Below are 18638 nucleotides of genomic sequence, written 5' to 3'. Positions count from 1 at the left end.
CAAGGCTGGATCGAGGGCCCCAGGGCCTCTCCCTACCACATACAAAACCCTCACATCTGTGACTCTCCCTTTTCCAACCATTTTGCTCAGCCCAGGCTCTGGACCCCATTGGTACTGAAGCAACGTTTGGCAAGGAGAACATTGGCACCCTTTTTTGTGCAATCAGTTCCTATTTTGCATTTTAATGGGCTCCTTAAACCAAAATACCCTTCATAAACCTAAAGAAAAAATGGCAAATTACCCAAACTCCAGAACGGACCATTTGGACATATTCGTTAATCATTGGGTTTCTAGGGACCTCAAATCCTCTATGCAAAGTGGATAAATAAATGCCCCCTGGCGAGTTCTGAGGAACAGAGACAATGGTAGGTTACAAATTCACTGGAAAGTTCCAGTCCAGAAGCCCACCAAACCTTTTAGAGCCACCAATCTCTTCGTGGATGATCAACAGCCCTATTTCATCAGAGGATGACCAAGAAAAGGGTGAAGCCCTGAAAGCTTCCATTCCTTGATTCTGCCTGCTCTAAAATCTGGGATGATTCCTGCTATTAATATTTTAAGCGACTAATTTGACATTTTTCCATTTAATTAACTTGCATACATATGAGAACAGGGTGTTGAGAGTACCATGACATTTAAACAAAGTCATTTAAGTTTGCCTATTTCTGGTGGGGGGGGGGGGCGGTGTGGTAGGTGGTGCTGCTCTTTTCTTTGCCTTTTTTCTTTTTCTCCATTTCTGTCTCGCATTCCTGATCCTGAGGCTGGCTTGTTAGCTCAGAGAAATGACCAAATTTCCCAAAGCAAATGTGCCGTAATCTCAACCTAGGTGACGTGGGTGGGCCGGGCGCTCTAGGCTGCGGAGCTTTTAAATTCGATCCTGCTCTTTTCCAAGCTTTTGTGCAAATGGCATTTGAATGAGGTTTGAATCAGAGCAGGCCCCGTCACAGGCTAATGTTTTCCTGTTGCCACACCAACCCTGGGTGGGGGGCGGGGGAGGGGCGGCAGGCATGCCCAACATTTATCAAATGTCACCATCTCGGCAGAAGAGCTGGGGTTTCAAGAGGCAAACAATAATTCTGGGGCAATTTTCTTTTCCAAATGACAAATAATTGCTGTCATATTATCAAATGATTAAGAAATAAAGGAAAATGGACAAATAGAGTGTAGACATTGAGGGATGGTGTGGGGGGACCAGAGAGATGCTCACTCAGTGTTCTGTAATTGAAAAATTGTACCCTAATTAGCTCCCACCCCAGAAACTTCATGAGTTCTAGGTGCCATCCAATCCCCAGCCTGCCAAGTCACAGAACTTTGTGGCCCTTGGAGTTTACTGCTGGTTTCAGAAGGGGCTGTGCCGTCTCCAAATGGTTTCAGAGAGTGAGACGCTTCAGCTCACACAGCCCTCAGAAAGGATCCATTACTTCATAATTTCATCTGCCATAATTAATCACAGATTCTTCTCTGCCCGTCAGCTGCTCCGGCTGCTCTCCCCACGTGAACCTGGGGGCTCCTGGCTCTGGCTTCTCTGTGGTGGTCAGCCCAGCCAGGCTCAGACATGGCACAGAAACTGCATTCCCCGGATGCAAAATGGCACCCCCTAATCCAAGGCATCTCAGCAGGAGAAATGGTCCTGCATTTAAAATGAAACCCCACTGCAAACTAAACTCAAAGGACTCTAGGGATATTCCATGTCTCTCTTTCTACCCACTCTTGGGATACTCCCTGGGGATTTCTAATGAGGCTGTCAGGTTTCAGGAAGAATGTAAGAGAAGGAGTGTCCCACTGCTCCTCCATCCCCTCCCCCTGGGCCAGAATTTCAAACCCAGTTCAATGACCTCATTAGATGCATGACCCTGGGGAAGAGATTTGGTCTGTCTGAGCATGAGTTTTTCCTTTTATAAAATGCAGCTAATGGTGCCTACCTTTCCAGAATGTGTTGGTGACTGGAGGATCTGTGTATGGTTGCTAGCACCGCCTCTTGATCCTTCTATAGAAAGTGGAGATAATACTCTTACCTGCCCACTAGGATTTAATGACAATTGAGTAGAGACTGCATTACATGTTCCTTGCACAAAGTTAGTATCCAGTAAATATTTGAATTGAACTGAACTGAATCGTACATAATTGGTTCATTCATTCATTTAATCCATCAGCTAATAGTTGTTAAGTGACTGTTTTCTGTCAGACACGTTATTTGGCATAGGGGAATGAGACAGACTTGATTCATGCCCTTGGAGGCTTACATTCTAGCGGGGGGAAACACCAAGAAAGATGAAATTTTTAACAAAACACAGGTTGTAAAACTTCTATTTAAAATAATAGACAAGAACTCAGGTATAGGATAGAGAGTTGGATGGTGACTTTTAAATGAAAATCTAGAGGCTAACGAGAAGTCATGTGAGGAGTAATAGAGAAAAGCATTCTGAGCAAGGGGAACAGTATGGGAGAAGCAGAATGGATCTGAACACATTCCAGGCACAGGACATTGTGCCTGGAGCACAGTTCATTAGTCAGGGTGAGTGATGCTAGTTGCTAGAGCACACCTAGTGAGCCCAAATCTTAGTGATTTCAGCCAGTAACAGTTTATTCCTCCTTCTTATCAGAGCCCATCAGGTGGGTAGTCTTTCAGTGTTCCAAAACCTAAACTCCTAATTAGCTGTTCTGCCATACCCTAGGACAGCAGTCCCCAAACTTTGAGGGCACCGGGGACCAGTTTTGTGGATGAACCAGTTTTCCAATGAACCGAGGGTGAGGTGGATGGTTTGGGGATGATTCAAGCACACTTTATTTATTGTGTACTTTATTTCTATTATTATATCAGATCCAGCTGAGATCATCAAGCATTAGATCCCAGAGGTTGGGGATCCTTGCTCTAGGGTCTCCTTGGAATTACCCACTGTATCTTCCAGTTGCAGCCAAGAGCAAAGAGGAAAGGCTCCTTGTACACTCTGGAGGCCGAGCCTGGAGGTGGTGTATGTCACTTCCGCTCATATTCCATTCACCAGAACTGAAGCACATGGTGCTGCCCGACTGCAGAGGGACTGAGGGTAGAGTCCAGCTACATGACAAGGAGGATAATAAACAGGTTAGGAGAACACATGGCATTTCTTTTGCCTCACAAAGTGAGTAAGGGTAGGTAGTGAGACACGAGTTGAGAAATAGATGGCCAGGTTGTGTGGGTCCATGTAAACCAGGGGAAGAAGTGTGAATTGGATGCTGCCCTGACCCATGATGGACCAGACATTCCAGGATATTCCATCCATACCAGTTGGGATTTTATTCAGTGAGAAGGGGAAGCCAGCCCACATTAATGATCTGATCTGATTTAATATATCTTAAGAGGACCCCTCCAGCTGCCCTGAGGAGATGGTCCCTTGGAGGTGTCCTGGATTCAGGGGATGAGGAAGAAGATGGAGAGAAAGTGACAGATGTGGAAATTTCATCCCCATTGGAACTGGTTTCAGTCTCACTGGCTAACCAGCATTCAGGCCCCTGCTGACCAACTAGGGGTACCGAACAAAGCTCCAAAAGGTTGGAGAAAACACAAAAGCACTGGGCAAGGCAGCTGGCTGTGAGGATTAATTCCAGAAATGACCACCTGGACCACCAGTAGCTTGGTGTCTGTTCCCTCACTGGACCTTGGCCTCCTGGCCCAGTGCACCAGCAGACCCTCTCCATGTCATGCTTTCAGTGGCAGGGAGAGAGATTAACACTCCCATTAGGTTGGTTCCAACTGGCCCCAGTGCAAGTGGCCAGAGGGCAGCGAGGAGGCGGTGGACAGTCTGCACAGAGCACGGCCACTCCTAGAGCACAGCCTCCAAGTTGTTCAGTTTAATCTTTCCGGCTGGTCTGGGAGGATGGAGTTACCGTTGACTCTGTTTTACAGGTTGCGCCTGTGACTTGCCCGAGGGCTACCCCATTAGTGACAGCCCCAGGGTTGAACACAAGTCTTCTGTTCATTCTGGAGCCACCGCGGAGTCCTCCACTGGCAGGATTTGTCCAGGCTCACTTGGAGGCTAAGTGATGAGTAAGGATCTGCCTGGGTCTTTTCACATTCCATGCTTCCTGCCAGCATGGTGGTGGCCTCTTTGAACTGGATGCAGCCCTCTCATGATGCATCAGTTGTCCTACCAAGCAATGCCTTTGGACAAGTCATTGGCTTACCAAGCTGACTGATCTTTAGAATTACCTGGCAGACTTTAAACATATACCATCCTAAGACACCCCAGATGTATTGAAACAGAGGACCTAGCAGCTGTGCTTTTAAAATCTCCCCAGGTGCTCAGATAAAAGCACTGTGACATTGCCAGTGGGTGTGTGGGTAGGCTAAGTGAGGCTCTAGGAGGAAGTGTTATCAGGTAGTGAATTAGTGACAGAGTCAAGAGAAGAAGATGGGCCTCTTACCTGTCTCGCCTCTTTTTCCACAAGACTATACTGATGCTTTGTAAGCAATTATGGGAAAATCCATCCTTATCAATGATCTAAAACTGTCAGAGCTGGACAGGAGCTTTGAGCTTGTCTTTCCAACCCAGTGGCTCCCAGCTGCCCGTTGAACCAGCTGTATCAGTGTTATATGTGGCGCCTGTTACAACAGGGTTCCTGGCTTCCCCCTGTACCTACTGTATCAGCACTGGGGAGATGCAACATTGGAAACTATATTTGTAAGTATCTTTGGTGATTCTGATATTATCCATGTTTGGAAACCATAGATCCAGTCCTTCTCATTTTACAGTCAATTCAAATCCAGTCCCCCAAGAGAAGTGATTGGCCTAAGACCACCTGGTCTAGAAGTTGAGTTTTCTGGCTCAGTCTAGAGCTCTTTCCACTACCCCTCACTCATCCAAAAGCCCAGACATGTGTGGGGGGCGAGAGAGGGAGGTGGTCAACCAACAACAGCCAGAGAGACAGTTATGCTGAAAAAGCTACATCAGAGAAACATCTAATTAACTGTTCTTAGCAGGTTTTCTTCCCCTGGTGATTGATGCCTATTCTCCCTTCTCTTGCTAATACCTCCCCTTGCTCATCCTAACATGATCAGTTATTCCCAGAAATAAATTGTGCACACAATGTACAGTCTATTAGGTAATCAGTGGGACGCTGGCCCAGCAGCCAGAAGGCAAGACAGGCTGTCTGGAGCGACAGCCAATGAGAGGGACAGCGCAGACCCCATGGGTGGAAATCTCTTAAGTGGAAAACCCTCCAACAAGGAAGTGGGGCTCTCAGAGATGAACTTTCAGGCCAAACTTGAAAACAACTTGAAGCACCACTGCAGCTCTATTCAGGCTGCAGTTCCCTAGGCCAGCCACCTCTCTAAGACCTCCCATCTCCCACACCTCCAGTCCCTGCAGGAGTTCTGTCTCTGATCCAGCTGACACTATAGACAGCTTCTCAGATCTTGGTGTGGCCATGGATCACTGGGAATACCGTCAAGATGGAGGTTCTGATACGAGGGTCCTCGATGGGTGGTCTGAAGCTCTGCACTTCCTGACAAGCTCCCAGATGATACCAGTGCTGCTGGTCTGAACAAGAAGGGCCTGGAGAAGAGCATGGGCTGAGCTGGGTGGTCAGCTAAGTCCTGACCAACGAGTGTTCACTGATTGGTCCTTTCCCAGGCCGGTCTCTTTGAATGTGCTGTTTCTTCTGCCTACGATTCCTCCTTTCTGCTTAGAAAACTCCTGTTTGCTATTGACATTCTGGCTTGGGCCATGTCTGACCCCTAAAATCTTCAGTGACCCCCTCCTGCCTCAAGTAGACTTAGGGGAGATGATACTTTCCTATACATCAACACTTAACTCTTTTGTGACAATAGTTTATCTGTCACTCAAAGGCCTGGGAACTCTGTGAAAACTGGACTGAGTCTGTCTGCTCCATCTCCAAGCCTGACAGGGCTCTGCTAGCCACCAGGCACTATAGGGCCTGAGAACAACTGCAAGACCTCTGAAAGCGTTTGATACCCAAAACAAAATGATTGGATCCAAGACCTAAAGGGAAAACTTTGCAATAGAAATGAATAAAAGTTTAATGAAACATCTACCAAACAAAACATTACATCAACCTCATTAATGGTTTCATTGGGTAGTTATAAAAATTTTGTTATATTTGACAATGATGTGTAGGTTAGATTTTCTCACTTTGCAAGACTTCTTGAGTACCCCGATCATGGCTGAGAAGTCAAAGCCAAGTGTAAATTGAATGAATTACTGTGGCCAAATAATTTCAAAAGCAAGGTTAGAAAAGTAATTTTTTTAACAGAAAAAAATATACTTCATGCAGAATATGGATGAGCTTTGGTAAATTTGATATGTGCGGGAACTTAACAAACATACTTCCAAAACATGTGCTTAGGGCTCAAGTGTCTGAAAACCATCTTGATGTCTGGCCGAGGGGAAGCATGCAAGGGGTTTCTCCTAAATGAGTGGGCAAATAGATGGGAACCCAAAGTGAATCTGAAAAGTGCAAAGTGGGGAGGAAGGGAAGAAAAGCAGGCGAAACATAAAACGTAAGCCAAAGTTTTGAGAACAACAAAGCAAGTCCTCCTTAGCAAGAAATCCACTAAAGCCCAACTGGCTGGCAGATAGATGATAATCGCCCCCTACTGGCTGGAGGAGTCCTGTACTGCCCACAAACTCTGGCTTCATTTATTGATCTGTCATTGCTGCTTTTCCAATGCCGAAAACATCAAAGCCCCTTGGAATCGCCTCAAAGAAAGCAAGCAGCGGTCCCTGAGGATCAAGACGCTGCCTCTCCTCTGGGAAGGGGGCTCGAGGGGCACTTTATAACTGACTGTGTGTCAGACATTCTGAATGGATCCAAACCCATCTTGAACCGATTTTTACCTTCCTCCTGGGCCACCTCTTGGTTAATGTGTTCCATATGTTTCTTTCTCTGAAGGAAAATAGGCTTACTTTTATTTCAAAGGGCATCATTGAAAAGTCAAGGGAGGACAGGACTTTGTTCTAAGACAAGCAAAATTTGGGAAGTTCTTCTAAGGAAGCAATCAGAAATAAACAGAAAGATTTATATGCAAGATGTTCACTGCAGCATTATTTATAAGAATGAAAGATTGGAAACAGTCTAAATGCCCAGCAACAAGGGGGTTGTTAGATAAATCATGATCTACCTACACAATGGAAGATGCCACAGCCATTAAAATTCATTTTTGAAGACTGTGTTATAGAATTAGCTCACCTTTAGCGAGCCCTTCCTAGGTGTCAAGTGGTAGGTGTCTTTGGTATTGTATGTTTCAGCTTTTCACAGCCCTATGCCAAAAGCGATCTTTGTAATTTCCCTATTTGATGCACAAGGAAACGGAGGCACAGACAAGTCCAGGTGACACAGGTAGAGACGAGCACTGAACTGGCACCTCTGAGATGCACTGTCATGTGTGGCAGGATGCTGCCTCTCTCTAGCAGAGGTTCATTGAGATTCTGAGCCTGGGGAGTAGGAGATGTGTGTGTGTGCTAAATCACTTCAGTCTTGTCCAACTGTTTGCAAACCTGTGGACTGTAGCCCCCCAGGCTCCTCTGTCCTTGGGATTCTCAGGCAACAATACTGGAGTGGGTTGCCATGTCTTCCTCCAGGGGATCTTCCCAATCCAGGGGTCGAACCCACATCTCTTAGGTCTCCTGCATTGGCAGGTGGGTTCTTAACCACTAGCACCACCTGGGAAGTCCAGAGAGTAGGAGGGGGAGAGGTATATTCTTTCCCAGGTCCACAGCAAGCTATCATGAAGAAGGGCAGATGGGAGCTGCGCCTGGGAAATGATGACATCTGGGCCAGGCTGCCCTCAAAAGAGGAGTGAAATCCCAGAGGTGGCTAAGACTTGGGGGCAGTTCAGAAAATCCTGGGGAGGCAGGGATGGCTAGCACATCAAATGCATTATAATTGTCCACTGAAAACCAACAAAGAAACTGCAAAGGACTGGGCTGAGGTCCTACTCTGGCTGTCAAAGTAGAGTCAATAGTCACTGAAATTATTAACAGCTTTGAGTCCATCCAGACACCATGCTGAGAGCTTTCTTATAGAAGCCCATTAAATCCTCGAGCTACAATCTCCCTTTGGGCTTTCATTGTTCCCATTTCACAGATGAGAACACAGAGACTTGGCAAGTTTAAGTAAATTGCTTGAGATCTTAACTGGTAAGTAACAGTGGCTGGAGCAGAACCTGGTGATGCAGAGACCAGAGGCCACTGGCTTAACTGCTTTGCGACATCCTCCCCTGGGAGGTGGGCTGCCAGCGCGGGACCAGGAGTCCATGCTCACCCCCCAGCAGCCACTGCTGCCCTCCTTGACTTTTCCAGGAAACCTTTCTCTACAAAAATGATTGTAGATCCTCTCAATTTACAAGAAGTCACAGAAAGCCAGCTTCTGGCAACAGGTAAGAAGGGGAATGGGGAAAGCATCCTCAAATTTGGGGAAAACAATCAAATAAGTGGCTTCTGGTCCCTCAAGTGCGTGGTAAAGCCTAGAGGCATTGGAAACAAAGGAACTCTCCAGTCCCCACTCCCCCCAGAAGTCCAGGCCCCTCTTCAGCCCCGGGCTGCTAGCCACTCCCTGTTTAGCCTCCAGTCCAAGCCACTCTGCTTCCTCCAAGAGCTGCCCCTCCGAAGGCATCCCTGGGCTCTGAACCTGCTCTCCAGGCCTGCAGCCGAGGAGCTCAGCCCCCACCCCAAGACCAGCTCCCCCGAGAATCTTTCTAAGTTGATCCACTTCACCTAGCAAACATGACGATATTCCTGAGTTTTACTTTCCCTGTCTCTGTCTCCCTTTCTGAAGAGGTAAATTGAGGTCTATGTGGATTCCAGCCACTGTGTATCTTGAGGGCACCTCCCCCAAATGCCCTTTGACGGACATTACTGAATGTGGGACTTCCCTCGTAGCTCAGTTGGTAAAGAATCCGCCTGCAGTGTAGAAGTCTGCCTGCAATGCAGGAGACCTGGGTCTGATCCCTGGGTTGGGAAGATACCCTGGAGAAGGAAATGGCAACCCACTCCAGTATCCTTGCCTGAAATCCCGTGGACAGGAACTTGGCAGGCCACAGTCCATCGGGTCAGAAGAGTCAGACACGACCTAGCAACAAACCACCGCCAGTCTCCAAGGTAGGGTCTACAGAGAATAGACAACCTTTAGGGGCTAACCCAGGGCCTGTACCCCTCTCCTAAGAACCACCCCCGACACCCCCATGGTTGGGGGTCGCTGGAGCTCTGGGGCCATGCTGTCCAGGAGACATCCCGTTTGGGGGCATTACCCCTAGGCCCCCAGACTGCTGCCTGATCTCAGCCAATCAGACACTCCCGTGGGAGCTCAGGACCCAGATCCTCTCCTCCACCTCTATGGGATACTGGGCAGTGGGAAGCAGGAACTGAGGCAGCTCTGTGCTCCTGCTAACAGAGGAAGCTCGCTGGAAATGGAAAGAAAAAAGAGGAAGAGAAGCTTGGGAGGGTGAGGCAGGAAAGATACAGGCATGACTTTGCTGTTCCTGATTCTAGTTCCTCAGTGGCAGGGATGAATTTTTCACCCTTGGGTTTTTTTTTAAATACAGCCATATCCTTCCCACGAGGTCATCATTTTGCTTGAGCAAACAGTAGTCCTTTGCATCCAAGGGGCCCCAGCTAGACCATCAGGATTCAAGGAGGGTTTCCTTAGAGTGGATAAGATGATTGGATGGCATCACTGACTCAACGGACATGAGTTTGAGCAAACTCTGGGAGATAGTGAAGGACAGGGAAGCCTGGCGTGCTGCAGTCCATGGGGGTCACAGAGAGTCGGACATGACTTAGTGACTGAACAAGAATCCTCCCAGAGGGCTGCTCTGAAGACCCTGCCCTGCCAGGGAGTTCTCAGGGCCCTGGACCCCACTCTCTGTGGATCGAGGGAGGGTTGTGTGGGGAAGCGTGGAAGCTGCATGGTGCTCATGCTAGGCCCCACCTAGACATGCTGGTGTCTAGGGCTTCTGCAACCTGCCTCCCCTTGGCCCACTCACAACTGCCTTACTGGTGGCAGAGCCTAAGTAATCCTTTCGTTTATGCCTCTTATTCTCAAATGCTCCCTGCTGCATAAGGGATAAAGTCCAAGTTCCCTGACACAGCATTCATGTCCACTTCCTGCAGCCCCATCGCCCCCCAACCCCGACAAGTTCCTAGTTCGTGTCTCGGTTTTCACCTCCACGCCTTTGCAGATTCTGTTCCCTCTGCCTGGACTTCCTGTGCTTCCTTCTCTGCTGCGCTCATTTCCTCTTGACTTTCAGGAAGACCACTAGTTCCACGCACATTGCTTCCAGGACTTCACAGACTGGGCTGCAGGCTCCTCCCATGTGCTCCCATATTTCCTGGCCTTGCTTAATGTATCAAAACTCAGACCAAATTTCCCTTCCTTGACGTCTAAGAAGATACTGTGGGCTCTGCAACAGCTAGGATCACAATTTATTCTCTGGGTCTCTCCAGTGCCAGGTTCAGTGTAAACTGGCCTCTGTCCACCCACCCATGCCACCTTCTGGCTATTCCTTCCAACCAAGGACATAGATTCCTAAGAGAATGCTCGTCACCTATCCCTATTTTAGAGACAACAGCCCTGAGGCGCAGAGGGGTGAGGTTCACTGATTCCCTGGTACACATGAGTTTCACACCTCCATGCCTCCGTGCGTGCTGTTTGTTCTGCCCTGCTTCCCCGTGAGGACTCGGTTCCCCATTCTGGCTGCTTCATCAAGACCCACCTCCATGTCCCCCTTCACCTGAAGCTTTCCAGGAGCCTTCCCGGGCTTGTTGCCTGTGGCCTCCTGCCTCGAGCCCACAGAACGCCTCCGTCTGACTGCGACAGTCCTGGGCTTCAGACCCACCCACTTGCTCATGTCTCTTCCTAGTAGACAGTGATCACTATTCAGCTCCTTGCCAAAACCTGGTATATACTAGGTGCATAATTAAAGTGTGTTGAAGGCAGGAGGAGGGAAGATGATGTTTGTGAAGCATTTCAATTGAGAAAGCCTAAGACCTAACTGCACCTGATTCCTGTACAGCTTCTAACAAAGGGCTGTGGGCAGATTAGAGAATCAGCGAGCATTTCTAACCAAATTCTATACACCACAACTTTCTTCTGTATTTGTGATATTTTTGAAAGCACTTTTGCACACACTGACTTAATTTTGGAAATCATCATGAGGGAGCCATGTATTTTAATTTGCAAATGGAAGAGCCACTAGAATCAGCCCGTAATCCCAAGCCCTTACCCACAACATGCGCCATGTCTAAGGTCAGAGACTGGCTCACCAGATATGTCCACATATGTGCTTTAGCCATGCGCTGCTGTGTCTATATCCTTGTCTGCTCATGGTCCATGCACAGCATAGTTACATGATGCTTCCAGATATAGGGAATCCTTGACCAAGAAGTGGTCCTTTTCTTCTAAGCTCAATGCCCTGGCCCCAATAAGAAAACTCAGCCACCCTCTACCTTGTAATCCTGTCCTGCAATTCCCTCCCCTCCCCAACCTCCCACCATAAAGAAGGTCCCATGCCTTCTGTGTGCCCCAGGGCACAGTGCCAGCCTGTCTCAGATGTCAGCTGGCGGGCATAGCCAACCCCATATCCCATTTTGCCTTACTTCTTAATTAAGCCTCCACAGTGCAGCTCAAGCTGTACCCCAGTCCCTCCAGTTTCCATGAGCATATCCATGGAGCCGAGCCACCGTGGTCAATAACATCGGACTCCTGCCCCTGATAGTTCCTGCAAAGAAGACTGGGTCCCAGGGAGGACCAGCCTTTGCTGGGGTCAGTATCAGGGCTAGGGCAGCATGGCAGACTGTCATTAAGGACTAAGACTCAGGGGCGTGCAAACACCTCCTGGGGTGCCCTCCCGCAGATCAAGCCTAGCTTTTCCCCCCATCCCCACTGAGCAAAGAAACAGTGATGACCAGAGCACCCACCCATGTAGACTTTTTCTGCATCTTTCCTTGGAACTTCCTGACCTCGGAGTTCCTCTTCCAGACGATGACGGTGTAATGTGACAAGCCCAGAAGTTGTCACCCGACCACTGCCTCTAGTCCTCCCTGCATTTCAGAGGCCAACCTTCGGTCAACTGTCTCTTCTTTCAAGAGAGAAACTAGAGCAGCTGCCAGCAGAGGGGGAGGGACCGTTGAGGCCTGGGTTTGAAGCCTGACTTTGCCCACAAAGGGCTGTGCTTCCTGGGTCAAGTGGCCCCATTTTTCTGGGCTACAGGTCCCTCCCCTTGCAGGGAGGGTGATGGCTGCCTTGAGCCATCCATTTCCTCTTTCCTTCTAGTCCCCACAATAAGCTTAAACCACAGTCCTGGGTTAGGAATAAAGCTCGGGGCACAGACAGAAAAGGTTCCTCCCTTTCTGCAAAAATAGCAAAACAACAAAAACAGCAATGTTTCTATTTAGCGAGTGCCTACTCTGTGCCACGCATGTTTACATACATAATCTCATAACAATCATCACAGCAAGGCGAGGAGGTGGAATGTCCCCATTTTAAAGATGGAAAATAAGTGCAGAAAAATTCTGTCTTGTTTATGGACAGACACGCAGCTGAAAGGGACAGAGATTTCAAACTGGGCCATGTGTCTTCAGAAACAGGACATTTTGAAACTCAACTTTTTTTTCTGTATCAATCTGACCAGCTCAGCTCTCCCTTCTCCATGGAGCATTTAAAAACTGTGATCACATACTTGGACACAAGAAAAAGAAATTTTTTTAAATTTAAAATTGGAGGTTTTAACAGGCCATAGTCAATTACTATAATCCAAAAATTTTTAATACAAAACATGATGTGGCTGAAAATATTCTTAACTACTTGGAAATTAATAAACATTCTTCTAGATAACCCATGGATCAAAAGAAATATTAAAACTGAAATTAAAAATCATCTAGAAAGAGATGACAAGTGGAACATTTTATTTCCAAAACCTACGGGATCTGAGAAAAAAAGCTCAGCTCAGGGGGAATATGTACAGACCTGAAGATACATCATAAGAAATGAGAAAAGCAAACAGAAAAAGCAAGTATGAAATGGGAGTTAATCAATAGCTGAAATTAATAACATGGAAAATAAGAGAAAAGAAAATATACAGATTCCATAAAATCAAAATTGGCTGGAGAGACAAATAGGATTGTAGGGCTGGGTGAAGGGCCCAGCTCTGCAAGCAGGTCCGTCAGGCCAGGCCACACTGGTCAGTGACATGGCCCCTGCCCTGGGCTCCTGAGCCCTGGGCTAGTGGCTGCCTTCCGCCTGGACATCACATTTCAGTCTGTGGCAATCTGACTGCCCACCAGAGGCTCCTTGAACTGGAGACTTCAGCGTTTCCTCCCAGAAATAAAGCCCTTCCATCTGGGCTTATTAGGCAAAGGAGTCAGTTTTGTGTTTTCAGCAATGAAAGCTGCTGTGGTTTTGTTTTCTCTCTGTTGCCAGGAGTCAAGAGGAAGTCTGTGGTTAGACATCTTCGGGTGGAGACATATACAAACACAGTGGCTAGAAATGAGCTCCCCGGATTCAGTTCTCCCAGCCCCAGTCAACGGGACTCATGAAACCCAACAAATGAAAAAGAGGATGGGGTGGAGGGAGGGGGCACTGAACCTCTATCCCTCAGCCTCCCAGACCTGCAGCAGCATTCACCCTTCTGCTTGTCCCCAGCCTGACTCTGTTCCCCATTCTCATTTCATTATTTCCTCAAAGGATTTACTGATTTGCCTTCACTCCAACCCAGCGACTGAATGTAAAAGACCGCTGTGAATTTAGCACCCATCGCAGTGGCAGAGCTATACCAGGCACTCCCGCCAGCTTCCATCCATCATGGATTCCGGCTTCTCCTTTTCCATTCAAACCCTGGATTTGATCAGAGTGATGGTGTGCCTGGCCACAAATCCTCACATCCCCAGGCTCCTGTGTATAGAAGCTGGCCTTTTGATTACAGTCTGGCCAGTGAGTTATGGCATTTCTAAGAAAATGTTTGCACTCCTACTATAGGCACCAGCTCTTTCTCCTTCTCCCTTCTTTTTCCTGCCTGGAACTTGAACATGAGGCCTGGAGGTGCCATAGCCATCTTGTGTTTACAACATAACTGCGTGTGGATGAAGTTAGAGCAGAAAAACAGAAAGAAGCCAGGCCCTCCGTGGCATTATTATCCTTCTGCCCTGCCCTATACGACTCACCAGGGACTTCTTATTTCATGGGAAAAAGAAAACTTTGGCTGGTAAAACCCCTGGAGCTGTCTATTGTTACTTGCAACTGAAGCATTGCTACTTGAAATGAGAGCCTCAGCTTTCATAGGGTTTTCCAAACATTTTCATCCCATCCTCTGCTGGGTCCTCACAGATATCCTTTAAGGTGGATATCAATGTCTTTCCTCCCATTTTCAGATGAGGAAGCTGAGGTTTCACAGACACGAAGTGTGGGTCAAAGAGTTGAGGCCTACATTCCAGCATTTTATCCTCTGGTCTGTGGCTTTTCCCAAGAAAACCCCTCTTGCCTAGAAGCGGTTCAGAGCTTTCCCCTTCCTGTAACACCTCCCCCTACACAAGCGTGCAGGCTGAAAGTGAAAGTTCCTCAGGAACCAAGGAGCGTGTGAACTGATTTCAGGCCTAGCTTCTAGTGCCCAGAATAGCTGTGCTCTTTTGCTTTAAAGTCCATCACTTGGAGTCAAAGGATCTGAGTTCAAGTCTGACATCTCATCCTTGCTTGCTACATGATCTTGGGGGGATACATGATCTTGGGGGGATAAATCTCTGAAAATCTCCCTGACCATCTGTACAATGAAAATGGCAGCACTTCTTCTCCTGAGGCTATACGCATACATTCGGAGATATATGATCATGTATGGCACAGGATAATCAGCTAGGAGACAGTCATCTGTGAGCACTCAGGATGTCAGGGAAAATGCTTTGCGCATGATAAGACACCAGTGTCCCCGTTATGGGGCTGTTATCACGATGGCTTTGGTCTATCTCAAGGCTCTGACTCCACCCACAGCTTGGCCTTCCTCGCAGCTGACGGGTAGATTACAGATACGCTTCATTCGGGAGCATTCAACCCTCCCTGTTTGTCAAACTTAGGAGAGCTGAGAATGCTGATCTCATGAGGCTTGATCTTTAAGAATGAATAATGTCAGAGTTCTGATACTTACTTGCTTGTTAAGCCAGGCTATTGCTATTTGATTTCATAAGTTTTTTACTTTCTTAGTGTCCAAAATGTATCTCTGCATCCCCTTTAGAAAAAATAAAGTATTAGACTCTATGTTGGGGGGACTCAGAGTTGGATGGGACTTGAAAGTCACCTGGTCCATCCTGTGCCTCCAAACCCAACCCCTCCCCATTCAGGGCTAACACCCCCTCTTCCTGCTCCCCCCTCACCAAACCCAATGGACACAGAACTTCCACTTGCTCACATCAGAGATAAGTTTACCACCCTCAAGGCAGTCCATTTCACCTCCGAACATCCTCTGTTCAAATTCTTCCTCCAACAGGCACTCCTTGGCAGACACGAGGATGTGTTCTTGGCAAACCTGTAATCCTGTGCATGCTTGACTGTGTGGGATGGTGACTGGCAGAGTTGGTGGGGGACGAGAAGCCCACGTGAGGTGTTACCAAACAGGAAGCGCCATCTGTGCTGGGTGATGACAGTAAGAAAAAGTGTCAATCAGCTGCCCTGGGGGGGCTCCAGAGACAGCTTCTGGTTTCAGCTACATGACAGACCTCAAGAATGGCAATCACTCCATTCATTCTGATGTTCTGGGTATTCACGGGACTAGGCTGGACCACGCTGCAGTAACAGCATTGAGCTCTCAGGGGCTTAATACAATGCAAGTTTATTTCTTGCTTCTGTAAAGTGCAACGTGAGTTGGGAGAATTGTCCCCATTTTGCATGCCATCTGGAACACAGGGCTTCCAAAGTCAGCACAGCCAAGGGGGAACGAGGAGGAGGCATACCAGCTCTTAACTGCCTGGGTCTCAGGCTCTCAGGCAACAGGAGCCACAGGGCCCCCACCTGGCTGCAGAGAGGGCTGGGGAGGGCAGCAGAACCCTGTAGTGTGGGTGAATGCTGTCTCTGCCAGCACATCGAAGGCTTTGCCATCAAAGAAACGAGAGTCAGCTCTAAAAAAAAAAAAAAAGGAGCCCGATGAGGTGCAGTGGGAAGGAAATACACAGGGTGATGGGAGGGGGGACATTATGGGTGAAGAAGGGCCTCTGCTGACTGCTGTTCATGCAAGTCGCTATCACATGGCAATCTGCGGTGGGTTCGTGTGCATGGGTGGCCAGGCTCTTCCACCCACGGTGACCATATGCTAACGTAATGAGGACAAGCTTCAGACATAGGGTGTACCCAGCCTGTCCACCAACACCCCCCATTGCTACTTCCCCCATTAAAAATGTAGTTCTTGCCTGCTCTGCTTCTCGTCCAGCTCCCTAAGAAGAGTTCTAGCTTGGCCATCCCAGATCCTGGGAGAATAGGGATGGAGAGACTGTGCTGGGGATGGGGGGAGTAGCTTGGTGCATTTTATTATTTGCTTGTTTTTAGAATCTTACAAGGTTTAGTCATTCTGATGCTGTCTTTGGGTACTGTGGAGACATTTTACTTTGAGAACCTACTCCAACTGTCTCACACAAGTCTAAATTATGTAAGCTGTTTCATTGACCTGAAGCATATGTCAAAAGTGCTCAGGCTGGGCACTACCTAATACAGAGACCCAAAGACAATATCACTGGAAAGTACAGAAGGAGGATCCCAGAGATTCAATCTGATTCATCTGAAATCTCACCTTAAGTCTGAATGTACACCAACAACTTCACCTTTGGTTCTTGTAATCTTTCCAGACGAAGCCACCTCTGAGACTTAGAAAAAATTTTGAAGCAGTTCTGGAGCCCTTGTTTGTGGTGAGCAGTTGGGGTCAGCAATAGAATGGAAAGAAAACCAACAAAGAATGAAGAGGAAGGGAGACGGAGGCACTAGCAAAAGGAGACACAGAGGTTAAGTCCATCTACTATATATAAGGGAGATGTGGAGGGACAAAGGAAAGGTGGCCTGTTGGGGTGGATTGATGTCAGGAGGATTTGGGATGTTTTGGTAAAGTGAAAGGTTCTAGAGATTTGAAGCCCAAGATAATTAGAAAGAGAAGCAAAAGGAGGCCTCATCCTTTTTTCACGTCTTTGAGAGTTGTGTGTGAAGGCTGAAATCTCTTCCTTTCATTTCCTTGCTGGACTGTGCTTCTTTAAATGTGACAATGTAGAGACTGGGTCACAAGGAATCCCTACATTTATTCGGGTTACATTAATTTAAGAATCAAAACATAGGAAGTAGCATATTCCCAAAGCAGGTAAGACAAATGCAGAAAGATGCAGAAGGGGTTATACTTGCTCAGAAATACATTAGCACACTTTGGACAAAGGATGAGAGGGATGCAGCAATAGCCAACAGCCCCCTCCCACCCCAGCCACCACATCTGAGAGCCCGGCAGAGAGTCGCTGCTCCTTTCCCACTGAGGTTTTCAGGACTGCACTTCCTGCATGCACCCTGATTTAAGAGTCTCTCCTCCCTCCCCTGTTCATTGCCCTCCACTTGCCGCAGCTACAGTGACATTAGCTTTGCTGGCTGCCACCTCCCACTGTTGACTCATAAAGACTTCCTGTCAACTAAAAACCCAACATCTTTCACTTGTGCTGTTGACCCAGGTATCCCACATCCTGTATGTGTCCAGTGGGTATTCTGAACCCCAGTGTGAACAGAGGTCTCTGGGGGCTTTCAGCTTGGTAGGCACTCACTGTAGCCCAGTGTTAATTTCAGCCCTATTGAGGCCTTTTTGTGTCCTATCTCTCACCTTCCCTGTATTGTCCACCCCTTCCACCTTCTCACAAGCCCCTCAGTCACAAGGCAGTTCAGCCCTGTGGGTGACTCAGTGCCCCAGCCTTTGGAGTCAGACCTATCTGGGACCCAGATCTTAGTACATCAATGGCTATAGGACTCACCCTCTCCAGGTCTATAAAGGAGTAATTCAACCTTTCTTGCAGGAATGTTATGGGGAGTAAATAATCAATGTAAAATACTTACAGAGCTTGTTGATACTTAAAAGATTCTCCGTAAATGTTCATCCTCTCCCTAAAGCTGTAATTCCAGCATAGTCACTGGTAAAAGTGTTGAACAAGTGATCAAAGATGGAGCCCCTTGACATGCTTCCATCTAGGCTGGTCAGCCAGGTATTCATGATGTAACTGTATTCATTCATCCCATTTCCATGGGTGGATACACTGTGGGAAAGAAGGCAAAGTCTGCATGAGTTTTGAAAATAAAACCTAAGATCTCTGGCATATTTCCTATCACTAGCATAGGACCCTCAAGAGCTTCCCAGGTGGCGCTAGTGGTAAAGAATCTGGCTGCCTATGCAAGAGATGTAAGAGATGGGTTCGATCCCTGGGTGGGGAAGATCTGCTGGAGGAGGGCATGGCAACCCTCTACAGTATTCTTGCCTGGAGAATCCCATGGACAGAGGAGCCTGGTGGGCTACAGTGCACAGGGTCACAAAGAGCCAGGCACGGTTGAAGTGACTGAGCACGCACACACACCACTCTTCAGGTATCTTCAACCACCACCCGCCCACCTCCCTCTCTGCCTTGATTTCTCCGAAATGTTATGTTCTCTTTCCT

At 47.8% G+C, this 18638-nt stretch overlaps 1 long non-coding RNA gene across 1 annotated transcript in view; it reads right to left on the bottom strand.

Annotated features, from left to right (window-relative positions):
• Positions 1-2783: 2783 nt before the first annotated feature.
• LOC110129243 (uncharacterized) overlaps positions 2784-18638 on the bottom strand; it is a 47045-nt gene continuing 31190 nt past the window's right edge. The window contains exons 2-6 of the long non-coding RNA XR_011488161.1: positions 18046-18242; positions 15430-15609; positions 15128-15208; positions 11916-13406; positions 2784-3058 (exon numbers count right to left, since the gene is read on the bottom strand). This is a non-coding gene — a long non-coding RNA (uncharacterized lncRNA). The remainder of the gene's footprint in view (positions 3059-11915; positions 13407-15127; positions 15209-15429; positions 15610-18045; positions 18243-18638) is intronic.

This window comes from Odocoileus virginianus, chromosome 6, assembly GCF_023699985.2.
Source record: "Odocoileus virginianus isolate 20LAN1187 ecotype Illinois chromosome 6, Ovbor_1.2, whole genome shotgun sequence".
NCBI lineage: Eukaryota > Metazoa > Chordata > Mammalia > Artiodactyla > Cervidae > Odocoileus > Odocoileus virginianus.
The sequence above is the reverse complement of the archived record's forward strand: the minus strand, read 5'-3'. Positions and strand labels throughout refer to the sequence as shown.